This window comes from Armigeres subalbatus, chromosome 3, assembly GCF_024139115.2.
Source record: "Armigeres subalbatus isolate Guangzhou_Male chromosome 3, GZ_Asu_2, whole genome shotgun sequence".
Classification (NCBI taxonomy): Eukaryota; Metazoa; Arthropoda; class Insecta; order Diptera; family Culicidae; genus Armigeres; species Armigeres subalbatus.
The window spans coordinates 290,761,441-290,776,574 of record NC_085141.1 but is presented as its reverse complement, the minus strand read 5'-3'; positions in this window follow the sequence as shown (position 1 = coordinate 290,776,574).

Below are 15,134 nucleotides of genomic sequence, written 5' to 3'. Positions count from 1 at the left end.
TCCGAATATGATTCTGGACACATTGGTTACCCTGGGGTCAGTTGCGTGGCCTTTGGTGAAGCTTCCGGAGGCATCAATATAAGCCATTTTCAAAATAAAGCTTGTCCACATTAAACTTCGGACACCTTTATTCCAATGCGGTTTTTAGCTATTTTTACAAACTGAAACGATCTATTTACATAACCGCTAAATATCTACGCTTTATGTGTTGCTTTCAGCATGTTTTTGCTCTCATCTCATTAATAAAAAGGCGACAAATCAATTTAACATTATCTAAGTGTGCGAAATTTGACATGGACAGGCTTTATCAGCAAGTTTGACAATATGGGTGTCGAAATTCAGCATTTTCCAAGACAAATGGAATTATGATATTCGGATATGTCAAACCCTCAAGTTGTCTGTATTATATGTATGATAGTCCATATAGCTTCCTCGTCTGTTGAATATGCTTTTTGGAATTCAGTTTTTCAGTTAACAGTTAAAATCTTATTGTTCGAACCTAATAGACTGGAAAGCTGAATTACAAAAAAAATATTATACATTCTTTAGACTTATTAATTCCCACCCGGTATCACTGTGCAAGGCGCACGGTCTTAGACGCCTTAGGCATAATACACCGAACCAGCTCTTGTGTCCAGCGTTCCTTCTCGAGACTCGACTGACCTCTCCGCACACGATAACACCGCTGGCACGTTGCGGGTGAAAATGAAATATAATTCATGACTTTGGAATAAAAATTACGTGATTGTGTGGCACGCTACGTGGGTCCCTTGCGGGAGCATTCTCATTTTTTGTCTCCTTCCTACGAAAGAAGGTAGATTTAGAATCGTCCTCCCACATCTGCCTCCACCATTCGGTCAATAACAGCGGTGGGCGAACTAAGGCTTCCTCTTTGCTCCTCCTATGGAATGAGAATACAAATTTGCGTGACTTCATTATAGTCTATCGGAGTAAATTATCCGGATTAGTTTCGCCTTTTGTCTGGTAATGGTCGTTCTTGGATCAATTGAATAGGATTATGTTCCCCTCTGTAGCAAGTGGAGCAACATTCTAATTAGTTTCATTTTCTACCTTTTCAGATTCGAATATTGGACAACTAACACATTTCGAGGCGTTGGAAGGTGAGTTAAGATCCATGTTCATTCAAAAGCAATTAAACCATCGTCAATCATTTCTCAAGATCAAGATTAAAAAAATATTATAGATCAATCTATATGCCCGTACATGTGTCGGAGTTTTTGAGGATTTCTCCTTTTTTTATGAACATTATGGTCTTTAAATTCGAATATGAAAAAAAAGCAAGGACTACACGTTGATAGTTGAAATTTGTCAATGATTAATAAGTAGGGGAGAATAACCTTTAACGCATTTGCAGAGCAAAATGTCTCAACACATAAAATCTGTCAACAAATCGTTTCCACTAATTTTATTACCGAATATTTCAACGTCAAGAAAATCATCAAATGTCTGCTCTTGCAAGAGCTAGCAATTTTAATACGTTATAAAGACACAAAGGGCTAGTTGTGGAGCGTCTGTTTATCTGTGGTTCGGCTGTTGAGGAATTGTCGAACAAACCTATATGTGACTATATAAGTCAATTTTGCATAACACTACATGTACCAATAAGTTCTCCATTAAGCTTAAAGTAATTATTTGAATATCAATGAAGAAAACTAAGGTAGCATATTGAGTACGATATATACAAGCATCATTGTAATCGTATTGGAATGAATATTCAGCCTCTGATGGGAAAACATCAAGCTTTAAAAACCACAGCAAAAACAGCAATTTTACTCTCGTTTCTCCAACAAGGAAAAGCTAACGACGAGCCATAACGATCCAAGGAAAGGGTGAAGGGGGAGAGGATTAATGGTAATTGATATGGCTCATTGCTACCATGCTTCAATCTATCGAGAGGATTAGCCTTTGACACTACAGGCATCCGGAATTATTATGATAATAGCTCAATAGTAGCAGTGTTTGCTTTCTTCGTTAACGACAATGTGTCCCATGCAAGATACCATTTTGTTAGTTGAAATTGAGAATTATGTTATATGTTATAAGGATTTATGGAATATGTTTTATTTTCAGTAAATTTTCCTTAACCCGTTTCGACCCGGGCTACGATTTCAAATTGTAAAATCCACCGTTCTCTTGTTTTTCGACCGTTTTGCATGAAATTTGGAGGAAAGATGCATTAAACCCTATATTTTTGTGTAGGTGTATTGATTTGGTGATTGGGTTCTTGGGTACGGTTTTATCGAGGGGGTCCCCTGGGTCAAATGGGGTAAAAAAAAGGTCAACTTCCTTTTAATCGTAGATAACTAGTAGTAAATGCTCTCAATAATGATGCAATCGTTTTTATTCATCATTTTGCAATAGTGGGAATAGAAACTGCACGTTTGGACCTCAAAAATCCGGTTACAGATGTTCCGGGAACCTGGTTCCCCCAGGGATGTGGTCCCTTTTTGAGATGTTCTGAATCCCAGCTTGCGACACATCAAACTTCATGATTTTGCAACACAAATATAATAGAAGACATTTGCAGAGCATCTGTGCACATTAGCCACTTCCGGAGGTTCCCTGGGAACCTGAAGCCCTCAGGGAAGTGGTCACTTTTTGATTGATTCTGAAACCCAGCTTGCGACACATCGAACTTCATGATTTTGCAACGCAAATACAATAGGAGACATTTGCAGAACTTCTGAGCGCATTGGCCACTTTCGGAGGTTCCCTGGGAACCTGGTGCCCTCAGGGAAGTGGTCACTTTGTAAGTGGTTCTGAAACCCAGCTTTCGACACATCGAACTCCATGGTTTTGCAACGCAAGTACTATAGAAGACATTTGCAGAACATCAGATCACGTTGGTCACTTCCGGAGGTTCCCTGGAAACCTGATGCCCCAAGGGAAGTGGTTACTTTTTGATTGATTCTGAAACTCAGCTTGCGACACATCGAACTTCATGATTTTTCAACGCAAATACAATTGAAGACATTTACAGAACTTCTGAGCGCATTGGCCACTTCTGGAGGTTTCCTGGGGACCTGATGCCCCAAGGGAAGTGGTCACCACATCTTTCATTCAAAACAACTCAAAAAATGACCACTTCCCAGGGGGAACCAGGTTCCCGTAACATCTGAAACCGGATTTTGGAGGTACAAACGTGCAGTTTTTATTCCCACTATTGCAAAATGATGAATGAAAACGATTGCATCATTAATGAGAGCATTTACTACTAGTTATCTACGATTAAAAGCAAGTTGACCTATTTTGACCCCATTTGACCCAGGGGACCCCCTCGATAAAACAGTACCCAAGGACCAAATCACCAAATCAATACACCTAGACAAAAATATAGGGTTTAATGCATCTTTCCTCCAAGTTTCATGCAAATCGGTCAAAAAACAAGAGAACGGTGGATTTTACAATTTGAAATCGTAACCCGGGCCGAAACGGGTTAAGTAATACAGCTTTGCTGCATCGCAGTGTGCGTGAAATAATAAAAATGAGTGGTGTGCCATTGAAAACGCGAATGTATTCAGCTTTGGATCCCGGGAGGCTTGTTCATAAATAATAAACTAAATTTAAAAAAAATCAAACCGGCATAATTTCGTTGGTAGTCCATTCCGGACAAAATCTGAAATCTGAGGGATGTTGAACATGTAATTCCTCATATCCAAAGTATGACGTTCCCCCGACCAAGTTACGGATTCCCTTTTAGTATCGAGACGCTTTGGCATCTTGGTATTGCCAGCTTTGTCAGTTTATCAGGCAACCAGTACTGAGATTTTCATTTTCATTGAGAGAGGTCACGCGATATTTACATTTTATTCTCTCCCGCTTTCATAGAAAACATAAACAATGAAATGAATTCTGCTAAATTTTCACGGATTTTTATTTCATGAAAGCGCATCAAACTATTGTAAACAACCTTTTTCTTCTTCAATAATGTTACTTCTAACTCTAAAATCAAAAACAATACAATCATTTTATCGACTAGTCATTATTATTTGCATATATCTATTAAAACTATTTGGAAATTTAGATTTCAAAACAAAGCAACATTCCCATCATGACTGCTTGTAATGTGACAGGTGACCGGGAGACGGCTACATTTTCATTTGGTCTCTTGAAAAAAACTACCTGCACTGCAGGCAACTTAGTCGTCATCGGAGGTTTCATGGGTAGCCATAGGTGTAACTAGAGCTGGTAGGATGTATTTTTTCTAAGGCGATTTAAAGCACTTGACTAAGTATATCGCTTAGGGAACGTCCACAAATTACGTAACGCTCAGAGGGGGGAGGGGGGGTTGAGCAAAGTGTGACGGTCCATACAAAAATTTCAGATGTTTCATACAAAAAGTGTGACATAGGGGGGAGGGGGGGTTGAAAATGCCCAATTTTTGCGTTACGTAATTAATGGATCTTCCCTTATTCGTCCTGGAATTATTACAAAATTCGCTATGTCTGTGTCAGCTTGTCTTCTCCATATTACTAAATGTAGATAAGTGTTTAAGATTGAAGAATTCTTTTCGCAAGATTGAAGAATCCTTTTTGCATTGTCTTTAAATGAAATTTGATATGAGTGTATTTCTGAAAAATTTCAAGCATTTCTATGAATTTCAAACAATTATTGCAATCGGACCAAGACAAGTGCCTAAAAGATGAGTGCTTTTTATTTTGCGCACATACATCCACACACGCACACGCATACACACAGACAGAGGACAGAGAAGAGGAGCGTGTTGAACGACGGGTGGCGTTCGTGGCTACTAGAGCCGCTCTGAAGACTGAGATTAGATCAAGCAAAGAAGCCTGCTTCGAGGGCCTGTGTCATAGTGCCAACGCGAATCCATGGGGTGACGCCTATAGGGTCGTAATGGCCAAGACACGTGGGGCGATGGCCCCTACAGAGCGGTCTCCAGAGATGCTGGAGAGGATCATCGCGGGGCTCTTCCCACGTCACGACCCAAGTCCCTGGCCTCCCTTTGTTGAGCTGCCACGGGCCAGGGTGGCCGACGAGGGAAGAGTAACGGTGGCGGAACTTGCGTGGATTGCACAATCCCTTAGTGTTGGTAAGGCGCCAGGACCGGATGGTATTCCGAACTTGGCCATCAAAGCGGCCATTGCTGAGGCTCCCGAGATGTTCAGATCTGTCATGCAGAGATGCCTGGACGAGGGAGTCTTCCCTGAAGCATGGAAAAGGCAGAGCTTGGTCCTATTGCCAAAGGCGGGAAAACCACCGGGGGATCCGTCGACATATAGACCAATATGCCTGCTTGATACGGCGGGGAAGGTGCTCGAGAAGATCATCCTCAACAGGTTGTTGATACGCACGGAGGGTGCGGATGGTCTATCGAGTAACCAGTTTGGCTTCCGAAAGGGTAAGTCGCCGGTAGACGCTATCTTGTCGGTTACCAAATCCGCGGAGATAGCTATCCAGCGTAAGAGGAGGGGAGTTCGCTATTGTGCAATAGTGACTCTCGACGTGAGGAATGCTTTCAATAGTGCCAGTTGGGCAGCTATTGCAGATGCGCTCCTGCGCCTTGGAATTCCCGAGTACCTGTACAAGATTCTCGGAAGCTACTTCCAGAATCGAGTACTGGTATACGACACGGAGGCGGGTCGGAAGTGCGTTGACATAACCTCAGGGGTTCCGCAAGGTTCCATACTGGGTCCGGTGTTATGGAACGTCATGTACGACGGTGTCTTGAGGTGTTGAAGTTCCCGGTGGGCGTGGTAATCGTCGGTTTCGCTGACGATATTACGCGGGAGGTCTACGGCGAATCGATCGAAGAGGTGGAGTTGACTGCAGCCCACTCGATCGCAATTGTGGAGGAGTGGATGAGTTCCAGGAAATTAGAACTGGCTCACCACAAGACTGAGGTGGTTGTTGTTAACAACCGAAAGTCGGAGCAACATGCGGTGATAAGGGCAGGCAACTGCACGGTCACCTCGGAACGCTCCATCAAACTTTTGGGGGTAATGATCGACGATAAGCTCACCTTTGGTAGCCACGTCAATTACGCCTGCAAGCGTGCCTCCACAGCTATAGTGGCATTGTCCCGGATGATGTCCAACAGCTCTGCGGTTTATGCCAGCAAGTGTAAGCTTCTGGCTAGCGTTGCTCTGTCCATACTGAGGTATGGGGGGCCAGCTTGGGGCACGGCCCTGCGTATTAACTGCTACAGAACGAAGTTAGAAAGTACGTATAGGCTCATGTGCCTAAGAGTTGCGAGCGCGTACCGTACCGTGTCGCACGATGCACTTTGCGTCATCACCGGTATGATGCCTATTGACATCGTTATCGGTGGAGACATAGAGTGCTTCGAAATGCGCGGCACGAGAGGCATCCATAGGACTGTCAAGTTGGCCTCAATGGTCAAATGGCAGCGTGCCGGGGACAGTTCCACTAAGGGTAGATGGACACATAGGTTGATACCGGAGATAGGTACGTGGGTCAAGAGGCGCCATGGGGAAATCACTTTCCACCTGACCCAGGTCCTTACAGGCCATCGGTTCGGACACTCGACCTCGCCCGAGTGTCCGGTGTGCGTTGGTTTAGAGGAAACGGCGGAACACGTGTTGTTCGTGTGCCCGCGTTTTCGCACAATGCGTGACCACATGCTTGCCACATGTGGTCTGGACACTACCCCGGACAACCTAGTCCGGAGGATGTGTAAAGATGAAGTTGGCTGGAATGCCGTTTTATCGGCTATCGTCCAAATCGTCTCGGAGCTACACAGAAGGTGGCGCGTGGACTCGAGGAATGGCTAGTTCAGGCGCAAATAAGAGGTGGTCCAAGGGTTCGGAGTCGGCTTCATGGGTTATACCGGTGCCCTGTGGTCGAACTCGATCCTTTTATCGAACAAGTGGCCGCGTGAAGAACAACATGGTATCGTCGCTTTCGCGGCGTCGGTCAACCGGGCGGATTCCGAGCCCGAGGATCCTCGTCAAGGCTGGGGCAGACGTAGGCACCGCGTCGGCAAGTCCCTCTGTGTGCTGGCGAATAGGCCCTATCGCAGAGAGGTCAATTTGGGGTGCACGCGGCATCATCATTCTTGATACCAGTCGTGCAGAGGGAAGCAGGCGCGAAGTCGACCCTGCCCACCTTCCGAGGACATAGGGCGTGGTAAGGCCACCTGGAAAGCCGGCAATGTGCTGGCACGATACCATGGTGTTCTTCTAAAAAAGCGAGTCACGATGTTCGATGCTGCAAGGACACGCAGCTAACCTCGAGGGTGCGTTATGCACTGGCCCCCCTTTGAAGTATTACTTTCTGGTTGTACCGAAGGGACGATGGATTTGGCGGCAATGGAAACGGTTTAGCGGGTCGGGGATGCAGTCCTACCTCCCTCGTTGGAGGTGGCCCCTAACCCCGCACTTCCTGGACAACCCAGGATGTCTGTTGAGCAGATTCCTCCTCCATTGCTTAGGAAGAAAAAAAAAAGACACAGACAGAAATCATCTCAATTCGTCGAGCTAAGTTAATTGGTATATAACACTAAGGGTCTCCGGACCTTCTATCACAAAATCGTCTTGGAAGTGAATATATAGCCTTTTCGTTACACCTTGGTGTACGAGAAAGGCTAAAATCCTTTTCATAAAGCGGAAAGTTCTCCACTGGTCCACTGGGTGTTGTGTAAACAAGTGATCCTGTCTTTTTTATAGCATTTGCGATCGACATCATTCAACCATTGCATATAGCGTATTTTGCATAAAGTGTTCGTTCCGTAACTTAAATGTCGAATTTATTGTTTATGTTTGCTTTTTCTCAAGTAGGAAGTAAGTGCTAGTAATGGGCCCCGTGCGTATAACGGACCTCCTGAACAAAAACCAAAAGTTAACGCTGGAATCAACGATTTCCTGCAAATTTCCACTGGATAAAGGTGCTTCACATATCAGGGTAGTTGTTTCATGCAATTGTTTTGGCTTGGGATACTAAAATTAAGTTATATTAACTAATTTGTAAAAGTAAATATGTTAGAGGGTCCATTACTAGCACACAAGGTGGGGGTCCATAATAGGCAACAGGAACATGTGGAAATGGAACATGTATATCAAATGGGGGGACCATAATACGTATGTAAACAAACTCTATGTTGCGTATTATCACAAAACAGATTGTGTAGCAATAATTGACGAACGGCACTCCCGTATATCCAAGGCGAAAGATAGAGACAGCAAAGCATGCGATGCTACTCTGTCTAATGCGCGTTTTTCGGTAAAGCTTGACTTCCACCGCTAGGTTCGCTAGCGTTCCAAAATCATGGAAGGACCACATTCCACAGCAAAGATGCCAATATGTTATGTGGTATTATGGTCCCGGGGGTGGCTATAATACACAATCTGGCTAAATTATTTTGAAATACTTATTTTCGTAGTAAAAATGAATGTTTTAGCATGTTTTATGTACGGAACGCATTGCTGATAACTGTTACGTCTGGAGCTACAGAATGCCAAAATGTCATGAGTCTGACTCTAGCAAAGCGATTGAATTAAATTTTCATCCTTAAGGGGTCCATTACTAGCACTCACTCCCAATTAAAATTGGGCTACTGTGATGAAAAACATGGACATCTGACACATAAAGTACCGTTTTGCACAGTAGATGCATAAGTATTAGATTGCTAATGTCGTTCCTGTTCGCGACTAACATCTAGGTCACTTTGATCTGGGAGCCAAAGTACCGGTAATACAAGCGTCAAACCAATGTTGTTAATGAAACAAAACATGCACTACAACATTATGCATAACAAACCGACAAGTTAGGCTTGTGGAAGTCTATTTTAGCAAAATACTTTTAATGACTACAACGCCACTAACGTTCTAGTACTTATGCTTCTACTTCTTGCACCATGTTAATTACAAGATTTGAAGCGCCATTAGCAATCTAATACTTATGGATCTACTGTGAGTTGTTAGGAAACCCAATACTATCGCACCGAAATTGAACTAGTGTGCGGCGCCTCAAAAACCCCACAAATTGTCATTTAGCATCCAACAACAAACCCAAGCATCGCAGGGTCCTAGTAATATAAAATTGCTTCAGCATGACGCCGAAAACGCAGCCGTGGAGTGAACGACAACCACTACCAGCTTTTTATGCACCAGCGCACACTTTAAATGGTCGGTGTTCTGCCAAATCGCACCAAGCGCCACAAAAAAATTACCCGTAGTCGGTCAAAAAGCCGCTTGGTGCGGTTTGGCAGAACCCCGACCAAATATGAATCAAAACGACACTACAGTAACCCAATTATCATTAAATTTAATTGAATGTGAACGCTAGCTGATGTTCTGCAGATAAAACCGAAATTAAATCAAGTTAAACTAAATACCTAATCTCAAATAAAATCTGAATAGTAACTTCATTTGTATTTGCTAGAAAGCATCTCAAGTGGCTAACCAAAGGTCGTCTCAAAATGTTATACCGGATTAGTTCCTTATCATCGCTCAAAATTTGCCCAAGAAACTATGCATACCCATCATTCTCCTGTTATAAAACCATGAACAGTGTATTCACAGTTGAGCAAACACGCCCGATGAATCCGGCAGTAAATCTGACGAGGCAAGCATATCTTCATGCTCCGCTTTCTGCATCGTGCTGGACATACGTGACATTCTCACCTTTGCACGGTAAAGCATGATAAAACGTAAGCAAAGTTTCCCCCACAATTCACTGTATAGGACAGCAGCAGACTACAACTTCTCAACTGAGGATGCATGAGTTGAGTTAACGTAAAAAGAAAAATAGAGCACCAACCGTTATCGCTTACATCACTTCTGTTCTGTGCAGAGGTAGTGGAAGAGCTCCCAACGAGGACATCCAGCTGCAGGGGAGGAAAAATCTCACTATTTGGATTACGGGTGTTTTGTCGACCATCAGTTTCACGGAGAAGCACGTTCCAACTCGAGCAAACAACCACCGCGTGAACGAGACAAGCATCACAGCCAATGTTGCTGTTCGGCGAAACCGAAGCTGTATAGGAAAGACGTTGCATCAACACTGTTTGACCGACGCGACGGACCGTTGAAGGTGGGAACACCTCGCCCGACTGTATTATTCTCTTCCATCTGATGCAGCAGCATCTCGTCGGGATTTGCGATCCATTTCGGAAGGGGGTCTGAGCAAACAGCAGTCGGAAATGGGTTAAAACTGCCCCGAGCGACTTGGGTGGTGAAGTGATTCTTTCCACTTGCGTTTTGTTCTGTTGGTTTGCTTTTGCCACTTGCAACATCTGTGGGGTTGAGCTTTGGTTTGTTGGGCACCGCACAATAGCCGGAGGGTGCTTTTCTTGGAAAATTGAGTGAGAGGCTTGCAGCACAAGTGATAGCAGAATAACAGGTGTTAAAACAATTGCTGGTGGCTTTGCTAGGATTACTGATGACATTGGAGCAGAGCAGTTGTAAACGAGGGCTGGCGACGTGAATTGGTCCCTACTTGATATTGATTAGATGGTTGACCCAAAATTACGTAGGCAACATTTGGTTTGGGATTGACGCAAGCTGAACAAAACAGGTGTATAGAATGGCTTTTTGGTCACATTAAAAATCTCACTGTCCGGATCCGGCCTACCGGAAACCAACATTGATTTTGCACCATCAATTACATGATATATCGAACAAATCATGATGGTTATTTAAAGTATGGGTAATATTGACCATCTCCACATAATCAGAATGTTCTTCATCCTCTTCTTATTGGCATTACATCCCCCAGTGGGACATTGCCGTCAAACACCAACATTTAGAGCGTATTGTTTCTTCATTCTCAAATTTTGTGCAATGTTTACAACATCTTCTTATATTCCATGCAGCTGGAGCTAAAAGACTTTAAAATATCTTTCTTTGGTACTGCATAAGATTCTGAAAATGTCGTTTTGAAATGTGTCCGGCACTGGGGGATCTCCTCCTAATAACAGACTACAGTGTAATCGGTAGACATTCGTTTAGCTGACCCGCATTTTTTTTTCTAAGTATTATGAAAAACAACACTCATCCGAATTATTTTATTTGAGCTTACTAGGTAGATATTTTTTATTTTCAGCAAATTCATCATTAAAACTTAGCTTAATTCACTTTTGGATAAACATATTGGAAAGAAACATTGAACACTGAGTAGATATTCGTTTAGACGAATCGTCATATTCCATCGTAAATAAGAAATATAAAATCAGATTTCAAAGACAATCGATATTTAGCTAATATTGTGTATGGGTGTCTCCTTTTCGGATTACTTTACAAAAAATTCGGTTCAGCATCGAATCAGACAGCTTTCGCAGTGTTGCTATATCGATTTTTTAACCAACATTCTTGAATTGCTAAGTTCAGATGGGAAATTCTGTCAAACTGACATTCGTTTGCATAAACCATTGCAGTCAAGTTTTCCGACATGATTCCTACGGGTTTGTAATCAGTACTGCAAGCTGTCCAGTTCAGTTGCGGGATGTTCTTCTCAGTGATCCAGGACTTGGATAGCTCGGAAACGTGGACAGATCCATTATCCCGCTGAAAAGTTATATCATCATTCGCTTCATTCCCAACATGACCGATCAGCTCAATTGATCCAGTGCTTATAAACGCGGCTACAAATCAACACCATAATGAATGTTGGATTTGGATTCCCAGTCTGATAGGATTTTTTTTAGCTTCGCTGGGTATGGAGTATCATTCTGTTAGCCTCGTGATATGCAAATGTAAAAATGGTCTTTTAGCATCTGGAGCTTGAGCACGATGGGGCACGTGAACCAAATTGATCATTTCCTTCACTCTTTCTTGTAATTGCTAGAATTGTTTTGAAAAAACATTTTTTTCGATAAACAATTCTCATGAAATTTCTTGGCTTTCTTGAAATAATTACCAGGAAGTCCTGGAGGAAGTTCTGAAGGAATACCTGAAGAAAATTCTTAGAGATTTTATCTGGATTTATCTCCGTTGTAATTTCTGGAGGATTTTTTTAAGGAATCTCTGGAGAAAATTCTTAAGATATTCTTGGAGGAATGTCCAAATAAATTATTTAAGACATTTAAGAATGTCGGTAATTCCTTTAGGAGATTCTTTGGAAATTGTTCTAGGAATTCGTACGAAGATATCTGGAAATTCGTCCTAGAGTTTTTGAAGGAATTTTCGTAGGAAATTCCAAAGGAATTAATAGATTAATTTCCGAGGGAATGGAATGTCTTATGGAATACAGAAAAAAACTCCAGTGGAATTGTTAAAATAGTTTCCGAAGGCATTTTGTAGAAATTTTAAAAAGTCTGTTTGTATGTATGTAGTTATCCATCACCCTAGCTTAAGTTTTGCTCTGCATGCGGCTGCTGCTGCAGTACAATCGAATTTATTTACCATTCTGCTTTCAATGCACTGCTGTGTGAAGGGCAAAAAACGGAGGTGGTGGACCCCTAAGCAGAGACACTTACGCGTAGCCCGCGGGATAGCGAGAATCTCCTTTCAACAATGTAATCCAACAGACTAATAAATAGATTCACAATCCTTTTAGAGCTTTCCGAGCGATGGCTTCTTTGAGGAAGGGCGCGTCGAATCCTTTACCACTGTGGAAACGTTTTAGATGGGTATGAGTAGAAATTATTAAATGTATTCCAAAAAAAGAATTTCTGAAAGAATTCCTGATGGAATGGTCAGAATGAATCTTATAAGAATTTATGAAGGAATTTTCAGAAAAATTTCTTAAGAAATTTCTTAAGGCCCTAAGAAAATTCGAAGCAATTCCTGAAGGGAATTTCAAAGAAAAACCTGGTTTCATTTGTGGAATTTTTTTAAAGGATTTCCTGGAGAAATTCTCGATCGAATTCCTGACGGAATTTTTGAAGATATTAATCCCTGAATTTTTTGGGAATTAATTGGGAATTAATCCCAATTAATCCCTGAATATTTTTGCTAGAGAATTATTCAAGGTATTTTTGAAAAAAAAATCTGTAGAAATTTTTCGAAGGAATTCGTGCAGTAAATTCCTAAAGAATTCTTGAGAATATCCGAATATCTACAATCTCCATATTTTGGGAGTTTTTCTTGGCATGTAGTCTTGATTCTAAAGTCAAAACTGAGTTTGTTTTACTACTATCCGGACTTTCGAAGAAATTCCTGGAGAAACAAAGGAATTTCTGTGTAAATACCCATAGCTATTTGTTCGGAAAATCCATTCAACATTTCTTCGTAAATTCCTTTGAGAATTCTTGCGGATATTCCTCCAGACATTATTTTTGTTTTATTCCTTATAGGGGAACTGCTCCTCGAATTCATATCATGTACCCAAATCAATACCATCCCAAAGCAAATAATTGGTGCGTAAATTGTTTTATTTCTCATTTTTGTGATTTTTTTCAGCAGTGAGCACGCCGGATAACAACTAAACACGACACAAATTGAGCCTAAATTGCCTGTTTGCGAATGTTATTGATATAGGAGCATGTTATTAATAATGGAACAGATACCCTAGTTGTTGATAGTTGATGTGATGCTTTCGACTGTTGTGCTCAATTTTGTTGTACTATTATCGGCTCTTTCAGTTTAAAAAAGAGGTTAAACGTTGGTGCGTCTAAATTCCGACGTTTCGGTGTATATTTCACCTTCTTCAGGGATTTAAAGGCTACGTTTTGTTGTATATGTGTGTGTCCTGTATGACATAACGTTGTCAATTGAACAAATAGATACGCCATCACTAGTGCGCGGGCGATTAATTTAGAGAAGCTTTTAGCAAAAGTGTAGGTGGGATAAAGCTTGAACAACACCATTAAACATTTCAGAAGCCACAGTGAAATGCAAAAAAAAAAATGAGACGTATGAACCGTAGTGGGACGCCTTTGTTAATTGCCTACGTTATGTCATAAAAATAGAGGTAGCAAACTATAAAGGACGGTTGTCGCTGAGTTTCCCTTTCTCGTTTCCAAACATGTAGGGTACATATCTGTCAAAACGTACTGATTTAGCACTAGTAAAAGATGTTTCGCCAGTGAGGACAGCGACAGTCTAGTAGCTCTATTATCATACCGAACACACACATATACATACAACAAAATGTAGCCTCTTAATCCTTGAAGAAGGTGAAATATACACCGAAACGTCGGAAAACAGATGCAACAACGTTTTAGCTGCTTTATAAGACAGAAAGAGCTGACTGAGAGCAAAATTTATTATAGAGGTTTTCAGCCCTTGACTGGTTCACCTCTTTGAAACTCATTTAAAAATTCTGTTAGAAAATATTTTAAGGTTTTCTTTCGGTTATTCCTTCAAGAATTGAGTCAGAAATTCCTCCAGGAGGTAATTTTTTTCAGAAATTCTTAGCAAATTCCTTGAATAAGCCATACAAAATTCATACAGGAATAATTCCGGGAAGAATTCTTATTTGGAGGAATTTATAAAGGAATTTTCAAAGAAATTTCCAAAGGCATTTGAGTGTTAAACTTATTTTCAATTGAAAAAAACACTTAAACAATGGTTAAAAAAGCTAAAAGAACTTACAAACGAAATTTCCAAACATTTCTCGAAAAAAATATGAAGCGATTCCCGAAAGAATTCTTAAAGGAATTTTAAAAGAAATTTTCGAAGTTCTACCGGAATTTCTGGAAGAGTTGCTAAAGGAATTTCCGGAGAAATGTCCGAATAAAAATCCTGTAGCAAATTCAGAAAGAATTCCTGGAGAAAGTTCTAAATAAATTACAGAGGGAAATTTCGAAAAAATACCAAAAAGATCTTCTCAGAGTTGCCGAAGAAATTCTTTAAGGAATTACTGGAAGGATTTTTATGAGAAATTCCCAAAAGAAATTCTTGGAGGAAGTGATTTCCGGATGTGTCAGTGTTCGTAGGTATTCCGATGGAAATTAATGAAGGATTTTTCTAAAGAATTCTTAAAGGAATTTCCAAAGGAATTCCTAGAAAAGTTTTCGAATGAATTTCTGAAGAAATTCCCAAAAGACTTCGTAAAGGAATTACCGAAGCAACACAGATAAAAATATGTTGTGATTTTAAATGTATTTTCATGCACATATTTGGAGCATGCAAATAAACGTAACATTCAATCGATCTTACTGTCCCTTTAAATCGAAATAAATTTAAACCATGCTTGCTTGTAAAAATCAATCGAATTTAATTAAAAATCACTTAAATAAAGAAAAAAAA